The following is an 11,984-nucleotide window of genomic DNA, read 5'->3' on the forward strand; positions in this document are numbered from 1 at the left end:
TGTTACTAGGAAGGGTTCCATGTTTAAGTGGCAGGAAGTGGGTGAGGACAACTGTTTCCAGATGTGATTATGATGTAAAAAAAATGCATCAATGAAAGTGTAAAAAAAAACAAATTAGTGGCATCTGCAAACCCCCTTGACTTCCCTAAATGTGCAAGCCATGTATACATCTAAATCCTCCTGCTCCGTTTCCATCCTGAGTCCGTTCCTGGGAGTGGAGAGGGGAAGGAGGGCTCAGCTGCATACACTCATTCACTTCCCTCTGTGCGAGGTAGATGTTTTATCTGTAGGGAAACAGACTCTTCTAGGCTTCAAGGGGCCCCTTTCATCCTACTATCCCTAGAGTTGGCAAGCAGGTCCATGAGCCCCTCCCCATCCATCCTATAACTTTCTTGACTTTGTGTCCTTCTTCCCCTTCTGTCCTTCCACACTGAAGATCAGGCCTCATTTCCCTAAAATCAATTTGGCCAATTTGCATGGGCAGTGACTCTGGGACAAGATAGATACATATACCTCAGAAAGCAAAGCCCTGGGGTTAGTGGTCTGCTTGGAAAGGGTCAAAACAGTGGGTAGGGTAAGTCCCCTTCATCTCTGGCTCAGCTCTGACTTTGAGATCCTACTCAATGTGTCCTGTCCAGCTATTCGGCATTTACCTGTTTCCCCCCTACATTTGCCTAATCTTTAGGCAACCCTGGCTCTGAGGCCCCATCTGATGAAAGACTGTCTGAGGAATAGCCCTTTTGGCTGTAGGAGTTAACAAAATTACCTCTCAGGCCCCTCCTAACTTTGTAATTCTATGAGACAGGTATGGCATTTGGGAGACATCCTCTCAAATGTCTGTGTACCTCTGCCTCAATCCCATTCCTGTGCAGATAAAGTGGGAGATGTGAAAGGGACAGAGCTAAAGGCACTGTGCCGGGGATAGAGAAAAAGCAAACCAGAATCCAAGCAGGATCAGGTAAAGGCTGAACTGTCTGTTGAGAGAACAGCTGCACCTCGGATTTAGGGCACAAGAACCAGAAATAGGGAGCAACCACCCTGGGTGCTGGCAAAGAGAGGGTAGCAACTTCACTCTGAGGCTGGGAGTTGGGCCTGGCTTTGTAAGAAAGGGCTACCTGGCCTGGACAGAATAAATCAGTCTAATAATTCGTGAAGTCTGAATTTTGTAACAAAACTGTGTACCTGTAATTTGATGGTTCAAAGAAGTGGTCCCTAACTTTATACTTCATGGGCTTCCAAATACTATGTGCCTCTCCTTCATCAGTGGTTCCTTCCCATCTGCCTCAAAACATGCTCAGATGTTCCTAATCCTAAAAAGTCATTCCTCTGACCTTCCCATTTCACTCAGGTACCATCCCATCTCTTTCCTCCCCTTTACTCCTAAACTTCTTGAAGAAATTTTCTGTCTCAGTGCTGGAGAGACTGTGGGAAGACAGGCATGCAGCCAGTAACCCTGTTGGTGGAAAAGCAAATTGGTCCAGTCATTCTGGAAGCCAATTTGTAATGATGCTATAATGGAGTTCGGGAAGTGCTAGATGGGTTGCTAAAAAGGTGCACTTAGTGACAAATGCAATCAATCACCTCTGGCTGATTTCCTTGCTCTCTGCAGAGGGAGACATGGGTCTGGGGGGGGGAGGGGGTAGGAGGTTGACCAAGTGGGGGAAAGGTATGTTGTGATCTGTCAATTACTTAGCCAACTGAGGTAAGTACGCTGTTTGGCCACCAGATGGTACTCGAGCTACCTGTGAGTAGCCTATTCACTACCTACCTCCCACTCCCACTCATCCCAGATTCAATTGCAATACAGCAGATCTGGTCCAAAATATACTTGAAAATCACCCAAATACAAAATCTCTCATCCACTAACTAAAGCCCCTATTTTAAACCCCCCCCCAACAAAGGACTAGGTTTACTCCCCCACCTTAATCATAAAACTCCAAACTCATAGGATTCAACCATTTGCCATTTGTGTGTCCATGTATTTTATTAAATAAGTAGCATAAGAAACTCAAATCAACAATAAAACCATGTTCCATGTATCAGGCCATAATAACATTGCAGCATGCGCTGATTTCTTTCTTTTCCTCCTAACCCCCTTCCTTGCCAGGGGAATGGAAATAAACAGGTTTTGAAAACAACAGGAGCTTCCTTATAATGCTTTGAGGAAGCAGGGAAAGAAAGAAACTATAGGACAGAATTCTGTTTCATCTCATCTTTGGCAGCTTCTAGTTTCACCCCAATCCATTCCCCATAACCTCTCTGGGTTCAGTTGTTCTTCACTTCCTCTGGTGGTCATTCATAGACATACATACTTACCTACACACACATACATATATGTGTGTACATGTATATAGATATTGATATAGATTCTATACATCTCCACTTGTGAGCCCACCTCCATGAATAGTTCTACAAAAAGATCACTTCACACTTGGTTTTTCTGCAGTTGCAGTCACAGGGATAAGGTGCCCTCTTCCTTTTTTGTCTTAGCCCGTGAAAAATCTGGGTTGAATTTTCTCTGAGGGCAAACAAGATGGAAACCCAAGAACTCTAGGAAATGTATGTGAACATGCATTTCCCATCTCTATGATCCTTTTTTTTAACCCTTGGGTAGCATCCTGGGAAGTCTACAATGTACCTGGGCTACCATACAAAAAATAGTGATTAAAATGCCCATATCTCTGTTTGATTTGTCAACAAGAATACTAAAATTAGAATGGCACAGAGAAGGTTGCCCTTGTGCAAAGATGACACTCAAAATTGTAAAGTATTCTGTATTTTTTGTGGCACATGAACATAATGGAATATTACTATACTCTAAGAAATGATGAACATGAAAACATAGAGATACATGGGAAGATATATGAACTGAGGCAAAGTGAAACAAACAGAACTAGGAAAAGAATATAGACAATGCCTTCAACAATGTAATTGGAAAGAAAAAAAATAATCCAAACGGAGTGCTCTATCACTATGACCATGCTTGGCCCTGAAGAAGAGATGGGAAAATATACAGCTTTTCCTTATTTGCAAGAGGAGGAGACCACATGGAACACAGAATACAATGCCAGGTGTGTTTGATTTGTTGGCTACTTTTACGAACGTGTTTTTTCCCATTTCTTTTTTAGTCCTTATATTAATCAATCAAAGGCAGTTAAGTGGTGCAGTGCACCTAGAGTCAGAAAGACTCATCTTCCCAAATTCAAATTTGGCCTCAGACACTTACTAGTTGGGTGACCCTTGGCAAGTCATTTAACTCTTTTGCCTCAGTTTCCTCATCTGTAAAATGAGCTGAGGAAGAAAAAAGGCAAACCATTCCAGTATCTTTGCCAAGAAAATCTCAAATGGGGTCACAAAGAGTTGGACACAAATGAAATGACTGAAAACAACATTAATCACTACTAGTCAATAAGAATTAATTAAATACTCTCAATATAACAGGCACTGTGCTAGGCACTAGGGATAAAAGGGGAGAGGGGAATGAACCTACCTGCCCTCAAGGAGTTTACATCCAACAGGAGGCAGCTAGGTGATGAAGGGGATAGAATGCTGGAACTGAAGTCTGGATAGATCTGAGCTCAAATCCTACCTCTGGTACTCAGTAGTTGTATGACCCTGGCCAAGTCCTTTAAGCTCTCTCAGGTTCAATTTTCTCATCTCTAAAAGGGGATAATAGTAGCACCCACCTCACAGAGTTGTTATATGGAAAGCTCTTCCCAAATTTTAAAGCACAATATGTGTGTGCTATTGTCATATATGGTGGATTTATGTCTTCTGTATAGTGGACTTTTGTCTCAGGTACAGTATATGTATAGTGGACTTATGTCTTATTGGATATCAGAATTATCAATGCCAGTCTTATCTCCTGACTAAAACGTCCTCCTCCATTACAGCTGGATGGATATCTTATTTCAATTCTGTATTTCCTTCAATGCCAAGAATTAGGTACCACACACAACAGACACTTAACAAAACTTTGTCTTACTGTTATCATCATTGTTGTTGTTTGTTTTATTTTGTTGTACTCGGACCCATGATTTCAAGTGTGGCCCCTTGACTGAATCCAAACTTCACGGAACAAATCCCCTTAATAAAAGGATTTGTTCTGTAGAACTTGGACTCAGTCAAAAGGCTGCACCCAAGGACCTAGAAGGCCACATGTGGCCTCGAGACCACGGGTTCCTCACCCCTGGTGTAGAAAGCTATCTGGAGCCCTGAAAGGTTATGACTTTCCCAGAGTCACACAGCAGGCAAGTCACCGTGACACCACGGACAGCTCCCTATACAGTACTCCATGAAGCAGCCTCTTTGTTGTTGTTCTGCTACAAAACATATTGCCTGGGGTGGTAGAAGGAGTCCTGGATTTGGAGTCAGAGCATCTTTTCCTGTGATGTGCTATGATGATCCTATGATGTGCGCTGACCAGTGGGCTACAGGGTCAGTCTAAGGCTGTGAGATCAAATCCTACTTCTGCCTCAGTTTTATCTGGGTAAGTCACTGTTGAAATGACTTTTGAAATACTAGATTTCCAAGTTTGTTCTCAAAGAAAAGATGAGAAAACATACCCTCCTTTCTTTACTGTGGGAGTAGTGGCATTATGAGCGTGGACATTAAATTGAATTGATACTCTGCTATTTCCTGCCTGTGTGAGTTTAGACAAAACGTTTTACCTCCTCAGGCTTCTCTCCAATCCCTCCTCTGTAAAATGGGAGGGGGGGGAGGAGAGGAAAGAAATAGTACTAGATGGTCTCTAAGGTTCATCATTTCCAACATTCGATCCCTTAGTCCCAGTGATGCTGCTGTTACAACCTTTATGTATTGAAACTGTCCAAAGACCAGGCAACATTAGTGTGGGGGGGGGGGCACCAAAAAGCAACAAGAAATGTGGACTGTGGGTCTTTTGTCTGTATCCTTTGAGACTTCATAGGTAGAAAAGTGATGCTGGCACTCTGGCTGGCTGGCTGAGCCAGGGACAACCAGATGCTGATCCACAATCAGTAAGTCAGTCAGTGAGCGCTTACTGTGTTCTCAGGCCCTGTGCTCAGCACCTAGGGGGAGAAAAAGGATATGATATGGTCCCTGCCTTCCTGGAGCTCAGAATGTAGTAGGGCTGGGGCAAAAGGCATAGATACAAATAGCCAAAACATAGAGTGTCCAAGAGGTCCCTATTGGGTCATAGACTTAAAGCTAGAAAGGACCTTAGGGACCATTTGTTCCAAACCTCATTCTACAGAAGAGGAAATTAAGACTCAGGTGAAGCAATCTGTCAAGGTCACACAGAAAGTAAACGTCAGACTGGGGAGAATGAATGTAGGCAGACTCTCTGAAGGCAAATCCTTCCACAGTAATCCTTCCTCTTTCCACTCTAACACTGTAATAAATACTCTAGATCTAGGAGATGTACAAAGGGCCAAGTGGGAGAGGCTGAAGGGGATCAGCTGAGAAGCAGAGACCTGGAGCTATCACAGACGCAGAACCACAGAATCTCAGGGCTACAGGAGACAAACAGAGATCATATCTATGACATCCTTAACTAGAGGTTATCCAGCCTCTGCTTGCAGACCTCCAGAGATGGGGAAATCAGTAAGTCAGTCAGTCAACCAACATTTATCCAACCCTTACTGAGTGCTGTGTTAAGCTCTGGAAAGACAAATGTTTGTTGTCCTTCATTTTGGAAGAGGACCAAAATGACATCACTACATTAGAGACAAGTTACAATGCGCAGACTGTGGCTGATCAGACCAATACGAGCTTGGAATGCTCTACCCCAGGTAGAGCACAAATAGCCCATGTGAACATTTGGGGTGGGTTCTCTCAATTTGCACATCTTGTGTTTCTTTTAAGCTACTTCAATTCTGTTTTGCTTATAGAGCACAGCCCCTTCTCAGATGAGGGCACCCTATGCTGTGCAGTGTCTCCCACGTCACACAATCAATTCCAGAGTTCTTAAGATAGACCTTGAAAGTGTCCTTGTATCACTTCTTCTGACCACCATGTGAGTGCTTGCCCTTGGTGAGTTCTCCATAAAATTGTCTTCTAGGCAAGCATACATTTGGCATCTGAACCACATGGCCAGCCCATCAGAGTCGGCTCTCTGCAGTAGGGTTTTCATGCTTGGCAGGTTCGTTTGAGAAAGAACCAACACAAGAAAAAAGATAGACGGTCCTTCTCCACCTGGAGCTTGCATTCTGATGGGGGGAGGGGACAGTACATAAAAGAAAGGTGAGTGAGGTGGGAGGAGAAGGACAGAGATGATATTCAGCCAAGTGCATGATAAAGAAATCCAGAGGAGTGCCTTTAGGTAGAAAATGAAGAGTTGGCTGGCCTGGGTGCCTTCCTTAAATGAAGGTTCTGGGAGAAGCCCTTCAGTCAGGGGGAGGGGCTCCAGGGAAGCAGGGTCGTCACAAGATTTGAGTTTGTGAGCTCCAGGGTTAAAGAGTTCTTCCAGGATAAAGTACTTTGAGCAGCTAGGTGGCACAGTGAGTAGAGCTCCAGCCTTGAAGTCAAGAGGACCTGAGTCAGACACTTGCCACTTTAACACTTACTAGCTGTGTGACCCTGGGCCAGTCACTTAAGCTCAGTTGCCTCACCAAAAAGACAAAAAAAAAGTACTTTGGGGGCCATGATGGAGAAACCCAGAGGAGTGCAGCCTGATGGGAAAGAAAGATGTGACCAGCCTGGGTGCCTTCTTCTCCCCAGGCAGTCCATTACACTTTAGGGCAGCTTTTGTTGCTAGGAAGTTTGTCTTTCCTTACAAGAAAACTAAACCTGGTTCTTGATCTCAGGCAACTTGTCCCCATCCCTCCTCCTAGTTCTGCCCTTCTAGGGTTAAACAAATCAAGTCTAATTTCTTTACCCCATGACAACTTTTTAAAGCCTTGAAGACAGGTTGGCCCTAAGTGTTCTCCCGGCTAAAGACCCTGAGTTCGTTCCATTGATCTTTCTATGGCATGATCTACAATCCTCTCACCAATCCTAATTGCTGTTCTCAGGATTTGCCCTGACTTCTCAGTGTTCTTCCTAAAATATGGCACCCAGAACTGGACATAATACTGCAAATGTAAAATGAGGGGATCAGACTAATAGATCTCACTGGCCTTAGCCAACTCTAAATCTGTGAACCCGTGATGTGCTATAACCAGATGGCCACAGGGTCAGTGTAAGGCTAGGAGGTTAAACCCTACATCTGCCACAATTTTATGTGGGTAAATCGCTGGGATTAGCTATTGAAATGACTTTTGAACTACTAGATTTCCAAATTTGTCTTCAAAGAAGAAATGAGAAAAAACACCTCCTTCTTCTTTACAGTGAGGGTAGTGGTGTTGTGAGTGAGGACATTAAATATGCTGTCAGACTTAGTGCATTAGTTAACATAGTTTGCTGGATTCTGACAGGCCAGTCTCCTGGCAGTTTAGGTTAGATATTATAATGAAATGAAACACTGGCAGGTTATTCAATAGTTAACAAAAGGAGATTGACTTAGCCAAGGAAAAGGAAGGATATTCAACCAAGATATGCAGTTGATCGGGATGGGATCTGAACCCCTAAAAGGAAAAGACCATGTCTTTGGGATCTGGAATCCAAAAAAGAAAATCCCTGGGCTTTTTTCAAATCTCTGGCATTTGTCTGAGGCCGTAATCCACTCAACTGGTCTTTCACTGTGGCTATACCCAATCTCCCAATTCTGTTCCCTTACCTCCTGATTGCCCCTGGCTACTTCCCACCCTTAATCCTAACTACACTCCATTTTCTGTTGGCTACCTACTTGGTCCTGATCCCTGTTCACTCCAGTTTACTGGCCACTCCCATCCAGATCCTCCTTAGACCCCTCCTCCAGTCACCCCAGACTATTTGGTCACTCCTGGATCCCTCCCACAGTCTTTCTGTGTATAAGATTCATCTTGTCTCCATTAAGGTGCTCAGATTCTTAAGATCTGGCCAGCTTGCTTTAGCCATACAAATGCTTAGATTCCTTAAGAGTCTGGCCAATAGGGCAGCTCTTTAATAAAGCTTGTCTTTGGCTGAAAGAAGGCTTGAGTCAAATTCATTTGGGTAGGTACCCATGTGTCGTGATTTTGGAGTCCCAGCAACTCTAAACCTCAACACAGTGACTCTACCTTGTATTGATTCAGGTGAGCACAGCTACCCTACCTCCGAGTTGCCCATGGTGGCCCATCAATCAAGCACTGGTATGGGTCTGGATCTCCTCTTGGCTTTTTGTACTCAAGCAACTAGGCAGTCATGCCAATGGCAGAACCTTTCAAAAACATTTAAAGAAAAGAACTATCACAGCACACAAGACAGAAGACTCTGGTATGAGATATGTAAGCCAGTTATTAAACTTTTAGTGTCAGAAATAAGCCAACGCTATAAATCAGGGTTTGATTTATTATTTTGTTGATTATCTAGACTTAAAGTAAAGAAAAAAAAACATTAATGAAGCAGATTAAACCTGAAAACATGTCAGAGTATTTTTTTTTCCGGAGTCAGTTGTTAAACACTTACCAGAATCCCTTTGCTTTGGTACATATTCCTCCTACTACAGTTAATTTTGTTAAACTTGTTTTTTTTTTATTTTTTGTTTCTTGTTATGAGAGATAGCTTTTTGGATATGGGAAGGGGAAAAGATAAATTTAGAAATGAAGGTGATGTAAAAAAAAGATCTCAGTGAAAATGTGAAAATATTTAAAGAAATACTGGGTAATATTTTATCTTCTAGTTAAGTAAGTATTAGGGGGGAAATTCTAATCTTGGAACCATAGGTTAGGCAAGGTGCTAAATAATGGGGACACAAACAAAACAGTACCTACGTTCAAAGAGCTTACAATCTAATGGGGAAGGAAAAACATATAAAGGGGAGCCAAAAAAGGGCAGAGGTAAATGTTGGCATGATTTGGAGATGGCCTGGAAGTGGAGGCCTGGTTTTCCGCAAGATAAAGTAAAAATTCCTCTATCAGAGGCTGGTCCAGAGGCAACATCCAAGCTTGGAGGGGTGGGACCTGACAATAAGGATGATGGGCAAAGTGAGGACCATTCTTCTGGCTGTGGACTACTCGTCTAGCCCAAGCATTTATTAAGTACCTGCTATGTGCCGGACACTGGGTTCAGTTCTGGGGATAAACCTACAAGCAAAAGATAAGAATCTCCTCCCTTAAGGAGGTTACATTCTAATGGAGAAGAACTATGCAAAAAGGAGCTGAAAGGGTGGGGTGGAGTGAGAGGTGACAGTGCTGACCAGGCCGGAATCAGAAGCTGTGCTGGGAGGGTCACATCCTGTCAGCAAGTGGAGGCCCCCTGGAAGGAGCACACCAATTGGAGAAGGGGCCCTGGCCAGCCTCCACTTCATTCACAGCTTGACTTTCTGGATGGGTTTTCCTCATCCTCATTGCCCAACCCGCAACTCCACCTTTTCTGGGTCTCCTTTATATGTTATCTTTCTTCGTTAGAAAGTCAGTTCCTTGAGGGCTTGAGGGCAGGGACTATATCTTGTTTCCTTGTATCAATATCTCTAGGTCTTAGCACGTGCCTATCACATAGTAAATGCTTAACCTCTCTCTCTCTCTCTCTCTCTCTCTCTCTCTCTCTCTCTCTCTCACACACACACACACACACACACACACACACACACACACACACTTTTCTCTCTATACACATCTTTGTCTCTCTCTAAATAATTTTCCTCACCTATGAAACAGGAATACACTGCTTACCTCACAGGATTGTTGTGAGGAAAGTACTTTGGAAATTTAAAATCAGCGGAGATGTGATCTTATTGGTGGAATTCTTAGAAGTGGCCAGAAGCCCAGCCAACTGAGTAGGTGCCTACCTCAATGGTTTGTGATAAATAGGGCTGGAGCTGGAGTTTGGTGGGGGAAGACAGACTGTCCAGTGAGACACCTCCCTGCCGTGGTGGCTGAAGGTCACTCCTGAAAGGACTTTGGGAGACATGTGGATGTCCTCTGGGACACCAGCAAGGACAAATAGGCCCTGGCCTCTGGAGCTGGGGTTGCTGAGCTCTGAGCAAACAGAAGGTACATGAGGTCACTGTATGCCTGGGATGGTGAAAACTGATGGGCAATGTCAGTTAATCTGTCAATAAACATTCGTTAAATGCCTTCTATGTTCCAGGCAGCTAGGTAGCATAGTAGATATGGTGCTAGGCCTTGAGTCAGGAAGACTCATCTTCCTGAGTTCAAATCTGGCCTTTGGCACCAGCTGTGTGACCCTGGGCAAGTCACTTAACCCTGTTTGCCTCAGTTCCTCATCTGTAAAATGAGCTGGAGAATTAAATGGCAAACTATTTCAGTATCTTTGCCAAGAAAACCCCGAATAGAGTCATGAAGAGTCAGACACAACTGAAAAACAACTGCACAACAAATGTTTCAGGCACTGTGCTAAGTTCTGGGGATACAAAAGAAAAAGGCAAAAGACAGTACCTGCTTCCCAGGAGCTCATCATCTCATGGAGGTGACAACATGCAGACAGCTATATACAAAAAAAAAATTGCTATATACAAGATAAAGGAAGGGGCTACAATTAAGAGAGATTGGGAAAGGTTTGCTGTAGAAGGTGGGATTTTAGCTGGGACTTGAAGAAAGCCAGGGATGCCAGGAGGCAGTGAAAAGAAGGGAGAACATTCCATGCATGAGGGATAGCCAGAGATAAAGGAGGAAATTAAATACAAACTTGGTCTTTTTCAAAATTTGGCCTCTGACTTGGGTAACCCTGAGCACTGGGATAAACAGGGTATCAGAGTATTAGTGTCCTTGGGGAAAGAACCTTCAAGACCTTAAGGTCAGCAGTATGGGTTGAGCTGGAAGATTACAGACCTTCTGTGGGCCTCAGTTTCCCACTCTGTAAAAATGAGGTTTTCAGATTTGATGATTTCTAAGACCTTTTCTACTTCCAAGTCCTAACATCCAATAGCATTGTTCCTCCCATTCCCAGCCATGCCCAGGGGTGGTGCAGCTTGTGGCGTGTCAAAGCACGTAGTGGTGTGTGTGCACACACACATTACTGGTCCTGAAGGAGCTGGGGCTCAGGCAATGCTGCCTGGGAGACAGACACCATGTGGGTGTACTGGGGCATGTGCAGCCATGAATAGCAGTGTGGGGGTGGGGATCCCTCCAGAACTTCTTTCTCTTCCCCAGCCTCAACATCTTCCCATTTTTTCCTTCTCCATCCCTCCAACCTCTTTCCTAGCTGAGGCCTTCATCTCCTCTCGCCTGAGGCACTTCAACAGCTTTTTTTCATTAGTTTTCCCTCTTTCTACCCTCTCGTCCTCCAGTTCACCCTGCACTTACATCCAGATTCATATTTCCATGTCCCAGGGTCTGATCACGTAGTGTTCTTGCCCAAAAGCTTTTCAGGGTCTACCATTCCCTGCAGGGCAGTGAAAGGGCCTCAGAGTCTGAGTTGGGAACTCGGGTTCAATGCCTGGCTCTGCCATTACTTTAGGCAAGTAGCATCCTGTCTCTGGCCTCAGTTTCTTCATCTATAAAATGAAGGGGGTGGACATGATGACTTCTACCTCTAAATACTATGGACTTCCCTTTACACATTCAAGGCCCTTCACAGTCTGCCCCAATCATCCTTTCCTTCTTTATTCATTTTCCTTTGTTATCAATCAGTTAACAAACATATATTAAGTCTTGTGATGTCCCAGGCACTGGGAATACAAATACAAAGAATGTAATTACCCCTAATTTACATTCTTTTTTAATTAAGCTTTTATTGATGCATTTTTTTTTGTAACCATAGTGCCCCCAATATTTCTTCCCTTCAGACAGCCATCCCATATAACAAATAGTATTTCTTAAAGATAAAAGAGAAAAAGAAGAGGAAAAAGACAGAATAACGAGTCAATACATTGAAAAAATCTGAAGATACGTACACCTAATATTCTTTTTTTTCTTGGCAATTGGGGTTAAGTGACTTGCCCAGGGTCATATATCTTGAGTCTGCTGCTAGAGTCAGGTCCTCCT

At 43.7% G+C, this 11,984-nt stretch overlaps 1 pseudogene; it reads left to right on the forward strand.

Annotated features, from left to right (window-relative positions):
• Positions 1-2,681: 2,681 nt before the first annotated feature.
• LOC144456031 (U6 spliceosomal RNA) lies at positions 2,682-2,782 on the forward strand (annotated as a pseudogene).
• The last annotated feature ends 9,202 nt before the right edge of the window (positions 2,783-11,984 follow it).

Source organism: Phascolarctos cinereus, unplaced genomic scaffold (assembly GCF_003287225.1).
Source record: "Phascolarctos cinereus isolate Bilbo 61053 unplaced genomic scaffold, phaCin_HiC Scaffold_2;HRSCAF=192, whole genome shotgun sequence".
Taxonomy (NCBI): domain Eukaryota; kingdom Metazoa; phylum Chordata; class Mammalia; order Diprotodontia; family Phascolarctidae; genus Phascolarctos; species Phascolarctos cinereus.